Here is a 6138-nt window from a genome sequence, read left to right as displayed (position 1 = left end):
GGACCTTCTTGCTGTGAGGCGACAGCACTAACCACTACACCACCGTGCCACCCAAGTATAAGTCTTGGATTTTAATTCATTTCCGGTTGCACAACAGCTGGAACATCGATATGACTCTGGGTACCATAGAAAGGACTAAAATCATTTAGCATTCAGTTCAAACCTTACTCCAGCACAATGGACATTATTTGTACTTTTGTCTTCAGAGAGCCAAGTGATGTCTGTGAGCACTGGTGTCATTACAAAGCAGTGCTGACATCAAGAGTTTGTAGGTTCTTATTGTGGAAATTGATATGCTTATATGTATATCCAAAAGGCAGAGTAATCCTGAAATTGCAAATTCTATGAAAAGGGGGATTACTTGAAAAATGTCCAAGCAAAACCACCCTCTGTTAGAGACCAAGGGGTCCTCTGGGATTTGAAATTCTTAAAGTGCAAGTCTTATGAAAATGACATTGCCCCTGGAAATTATACCTCATAAAATGAGACATATTAAATAGTTCAATCCATCCAATATCTGTAGCCGCTTATCCTATTCTACAAGGTCGCAGGCAAGCTGGAGCCTATCCCAGCTGACTATGGGTGAGAGGCAGGGTACACCCTGGACAAGTCACCAGGTCATCACAGGGCTGACACAGAGACAAACAACCATTCACACTCACAGTCAATTTAGAGCCACCAATTAGCCTAACCTGCATGTCTTTGGACTATGGGGGGAAACCAGAGCACCTGGAGGAAACCCGCGCAGACACGGGGAGAACATGCAAATTCCACACAGAAAGGCCCTCACCAGCCACGGAAACTTGAACCCAGGACCTTCTTGCTGTGAGGCAACAGTGCTAACTGCTAAACCACCGTGCCGCCCCATATTAAATAGTTAACTTTCTAAATTGTATTTTAATACGAGACTGGGAAAATGTTCTGTTTAGTCGGTAAGTTTGGCTCTTTGAGTCCGCCATTACATGAACACCTTCCTGGTAAGTTACTGTTAATTCACAGGAAGTGGCGTCATATTTGAAACGCTTGCAAGTTTGCGGCATTTCTGGCTTCGTCTGCTTTGCAAAGTGTAGCACGTTTTTAAAGATTTTTTTCGTTACATAATAAAACTAAAACTAAAGTATGTCTCCTAAGAGGTGTATCTTTCAAGGCTGTTCAAGTGAAGCTGATTAAAAAAAGCAGAATGTTGATCCATTATAGCCCAAAGTCAGCAGGACACTTGTGGAATGAATGGGTTTGATTTGTACAAACAAAGAGTGGTGACTTCAAGCCGACAGGACGGTCTGGTGTCTGTTCCATACATTTTAAAAAAGATAAATTTGTGAGGCAGATTCACACAGAAAGATTTGAGCTTCATCTGCTACGCAGAGCAGTTCCTACCATCTGGAAACAGAAGTCAGAAGCTCCATCCCAAAGTGCTCACCACACAGTAAGGGTCAAGCTTGCGTTTAGCCTGTTGCTTGAATTTATGAGTTGTCCTTAGTCTTTTATCCTTTTCACTGATAGCAGTTCTGAAGTTTTATACAAGGCTCAATAATGGCAGTAAATAGACACTTACTTTCCCTTTCAGTGCTGGAGTGGCAGGAACTACCAAACTTTTCTCGTTCTAACAGAACCAATAAGGACCATGTGGACCCTTTCTGTTTTGCAAAACAGTAAAAAATGTCTGTAAAATAGGACATTTTTTTACTGTTAGGCAGGGATTTTCTGATGTAACTTTCATTAGACTAGCACTTTCAGAATGATGCACTAAAGTGAAATTCCTGATACCCCAGTCCAGATTGACCATTTAAGGTAAAACCTGGGCTCGTCTGGGAGTTGAACCCAGGACCTCTTGCACCCTAAGCAAAAATCATACCCCTAGACCAACGAGCCAAATGTTTTAAAAAAAAAAAATTAGGAAAAAAAAATCCATCCGCTTCTTTCTCTGTGGCAAAAAGTTCGATGTCATCCTCATACAAAAAGCCAACAATTGAGGACGAATTTTAAGAGCTTTCGTGTCTTTTTCAAAAGACTCGGTATCAAGAACGCATGCCACTGCAGAGAATAGGATAGAGTCCGTGTGGAAACAAAAGAACGGACTGGGGGAAACGATGTCACGCATGCAGCGCCGCCGACCTGTAAATTGCTGTGAACATTTGGCGGACGAGCTTTTAGTGATTTTTGGAACAGAATTCAGATGCAAAAAGTAATTTTTCAACCAACTTTTTTATTTATCTGGCAACTTTACAGTGTATTTGAGCACATCACACACATTACATCTTCTGATGTAACTTTCATTAGATGAGTACTTGAACAATTCAGCCAAGTGACATCCCTGATACCCCAGTCCAGATTGACCATTTAAGGTAAAACCTGGGCTCATCCGTGAGTTGAACCCAGGACCGCTCACACCCTAAGCAAGAATCATACCCCTAGACCAACGAGCCAAACTTTAAAATAATAAATAAATTAGGAAAAAAAAATCCGTCCGCTTCTTTCTCCGTGGCAAAAGGTTCGATGTCATCCTAATACAAAAAAGCCAATGATTGAGGATAAATTTGAAGAGCTTCTGTGTCTTTTTCAAAAGACTCGGTATCAAGAACGCATGCCACTGCAGAGAATAGGATAGAGTCCATGTGGAAACCAAAGAACAGACTGGCGCAAATGATGTCACGCGTGCAGCGCCGCCGACCTGTAAATCGCTGTGAACTAATAATGGCGGACGAGCTTTTAGTGATTTTTGGAACAGAATTCAGATGCAAAAAATCATTTTTCAAAACAACTTTTTTATTTATCTGGCAACTTTACAGTGTATTTGAGCACATCACACACATTACATCTTCTGACGTAACTTTCATTAGATGAGCACTTGAAGAACAATTCAGCCACGTGAAATCCCTGATACCCCAGTCCAGATTGACCATTTAAGGTAAAACTTGGGCTTGTCCAGGAGTTGAACCCAGGACCTCTCGCACCCAAAACGAGAATCATACCCCTAGACCAGCGGTTCCCGAACTTTTTTGGCCGCCCACCAGGGGCGGACTTACCATTAGGCAAACCAAGGTGGTTGCCTAGGGCCCCAAAATTTTGGGGCCCCTAACAGTCAGCCCCGTTACGGTAAACACCAAACAATATATATGTAATCTTAATTTGTCTCTGATATTAAGTAGTCAGTGATATAAATGGAAAAACACACCAAAATATCGAATTCATGTGTATACAGTATTTGTCCCAGCACACACACACCCCTGGTTGTTTTACATTGGACTAGTCCATGATCTGACGACGTAGACAGGTGTGCGACGGAAATTCAAACCAAAGCAGAGGGAACTGTAAACAGGATGAAGCACAGTTATGAGAGTGGTTGCGCTAAACGAAAAAAAAGGGCACAAAGCAAAAAGAATGCAGCTGCACTTCTGAAACTAACTACATTTTTCAAATTACATTTTTTTATGTATAATCTGGAATATCAAGAGTAGTAGCTGAAGTAGCCTGTTTATTTTATTTATTCAAATCAATCTAATTATTATAGCTGTCGGTCAAATATGCAACCTTTTTCAAGAAGCAACTTTAAAGCAATCTTTTTATTGTTGCAAGTTAGAGCATAAGTGGATATTGATTCAAACTGTGACTGGGGGGAAAGGTATCAGTCATAGCTTGACGGTTTTAGTTGCAGCGGCATCATGGCAGCAGTTGACTTTCTACCACTTTTACACTCTTTTCTGGAGACCAGAAAGACAATAACAATAGGATTATATAGATGATGAAGGCCAGGAGAAGTACATGGAGAAGAGACAAGCAAGAAAGGCACAAAGGAGAGAGGGAGACCCGAAACATAAAGGCAAAACAGACACACAGATGAAGAAAAACAGGGGTACAGACAAAGAAATGGAAGACAGGGACAAAGAGAAGGTATTCATTTTAACAATACATTTTGGGTATTTATTTCTACTGTTCCATGATTGATTTGCTGTTGTCTTGTGTCACAGTAGTGAAAGATAATAAGAGACAAGATGGATGGACAACAACTTCTGCCAGTGAGCCCTTGCTGAACAAGGTATGTGATTTGACAAAGGATTACTTGTGTTCATAGATCAAAGAAAAAAGTGTATTGAGTTGTTTTGTTATAATGCTGTGTTGTTTATTGTAGTTTGGGTTCCATACCTCTGCACACCACCTTTCTCTACTTTGGAGAAGCCAGCAACAAGTAGGACTTTCTTTCTCATATGATTATGATGAACAATGGACATTTGGAGATTAAGGACTTTTCAGTAATGTACTGGCTGCAACCTTTAAAAACTCATACCTCTCTCTTTCTCTACCCCCCGCACCGCACCGCACCACACACACAAACACACACTCTCTCTCTCTCACACAAACACTCTCTCACCCACCCACCTACACCCCATTATGGAATGGTGATAGATGAACAATGGAATTTTGAAGATTAAGGACATTTCAATAATGTACTGGCTGCATCCTTTACAAACTCTCAATCCCTCTGTATCTGTCTCTCAACCACTGTATTGCCTGTCACTAAATGTCTCTCTCTCTCTCACTCACTCACTCTCTCTCTCTCTCACACACAAACACTCTCTCTCTCTCTCTCGTACATTTACCTTGGCATCAGTCTTATCCCATTGAAATGTAGACATTTCGATAGAGTAATATCCATTTGTGTTGTAGTTCTGATAACAGTAAGATCATTTTGTATCTCTGGTAATGTGTATCTGGTAATATGTATCCATTTGTGTTCTACTTCTGATCAGAATAAGATCATTTTATATCTGGTAATATGTATCTGTGGAGTAAAAATAATAATTGGATTTCAGATATCCTTGTTTTATTAAAATATGGAGATTGACTCTTAAAATTGGCTATCTCTCTCTCTACTGTCTCTTCTTCTGTTGTTTGCCTTGTCGCTCTCTCTCTCTTTCTGGTTTGATCTGAGCAATAAACACTGTCAGAATTTTAGCAAATGCTGGAGTAATCTCAAACCTGTTTCACTGTGGAGCTTATTTGGGGCACATTGTTAGTGGCAGTTTGCTATCTTTTTTTCTGAATTTACAGCAAGGAGATATGGCATGTGCCAAGTAGGGATGACCATTATTCTGTATGTGTGTTTCAAGACTGACTTTTGAGGGCCCCCATGTCTGTATTTCACCTAGGGCCCTAAAATGGCTACAACCGCCCCTGCCGCGCACCCCCTTCTATACTCCAACCAGGTTGACGCACCCCCAGTTTCAAAAAACACACGCTTTCTTATAAAGGCAGCATCTTTAATCATGCTAAAATGATAACAAACATCGTTTGCCACACCTGCAGGAAACCACAAAAGTGAAAAAAACAACAACACCAAAGCTTTCTTACAAAGGCAGCACGTCGTGCTCGAATGAGAACATCGAATCACATTAACATATGCACTCTCGTATTTGAATTTGATTGAAATGTAACAGTTTTAAAAAGTTGCAACACGGTAAATGCGCAAATTCATTACAAAGGGAGATCACATCGAGGCATGTAGTCTACCAGCCAGATATGGGGAAAATATATGATTTTCATCCATGTTTAAAACACTAGCAACACAACCCTGTCATTACAAGGTTATGAAAATGAATTGAGAATGAATTTAATTTGCAAAAAAGTTAACATATAATAACAGTAAAAATAGCAATGATAATTATGAACATATGCATTTTAAAGAGATACAACAATTAAGGAGCATATCAGGAACAGATAAAGAAGAGGATCCATCTGATTGTGAAGTGCAGTGCTGGCAGCTCAGTCTGCAGCGAGAGAGAGAGAGAGAGAGAGACAGACAGACGGTGGGTGGGTCAGTAGGCTATATAGGTCCTATTTTCAGTAGCAGTATATATTTTTAGCAAGATCAATGCAATTTGGCCAAATACATACCAATATTAATGCAACGGATGGGCCTGCATCTTGGCACAGAGCTCTCTGATGTTTGGGGTAATTGAAGACAGTCTCAGCCTCAAATCTTTCTCAACATCTCCCAGTCTTTGCCGATGTTTAGTTTTAAAAGCCACAAACTACTGCAGAACCGTTACAGCGTAGAAGAAGAGTTAAAAATCGCCATTACATTTTTTATCTTGCGCACCCCCGGGGGTGCGCACACCACACTTTGGGAAACCCTGCCCT

General features: G+C 40.6%; 1 long non-coding RNA gene and 1 other non-coding gene across 2 annotated transcripts; one reads left to right on the top strand and one right to left on the bottom strand.

The window, feature by feature from the left end:
- Nucleotides 1-1800: 1800 nt before the first annotated feature.
- On the bottom strand, nt 1801-1872 carry trnap-agg (transfer RNA proline (anticodon AGG)). The gene has a single exon. It is a non-coding gene; the product is annotated as a tRNA-Pro (tRNA).
- A 1640-nt stretch (nt 1873-3512) lies between these two features.
- Nucleotides 3513-4766, top strand: LOC132866560 (uncharacterized). Its single transcript, XR_009650587.1, has 3 exons — nt 3513-3891; nt 3969-4036; nt 4130-4766. It is a non-coding gene; the product is annotated as an uncharacterized LOC132866560 (long non-coding RNA).
- Nucleotides 4767-6138: the final 1372 nt, after the last annotated feature.

This window comes from Neoarius graeffei, chromosome 18, assembly GCF_027579695.1.
Source record: "Neoarius graeffei isolate fNeoGra1 chromosome 18, fNeoGra1.pri, whole genome shotgun sequence".
NCBI classification, from domain to species: Eukaryota; Metazoa; Chordata; class Actinopteri; order Siluriformes; family Ariidae; genus Neoarius; species Neoarius graeffei.
Note: the sequence above shows the minus strand (reverse complement) of the source record. Positions and strands in the feature narration are given on the sequence as shown.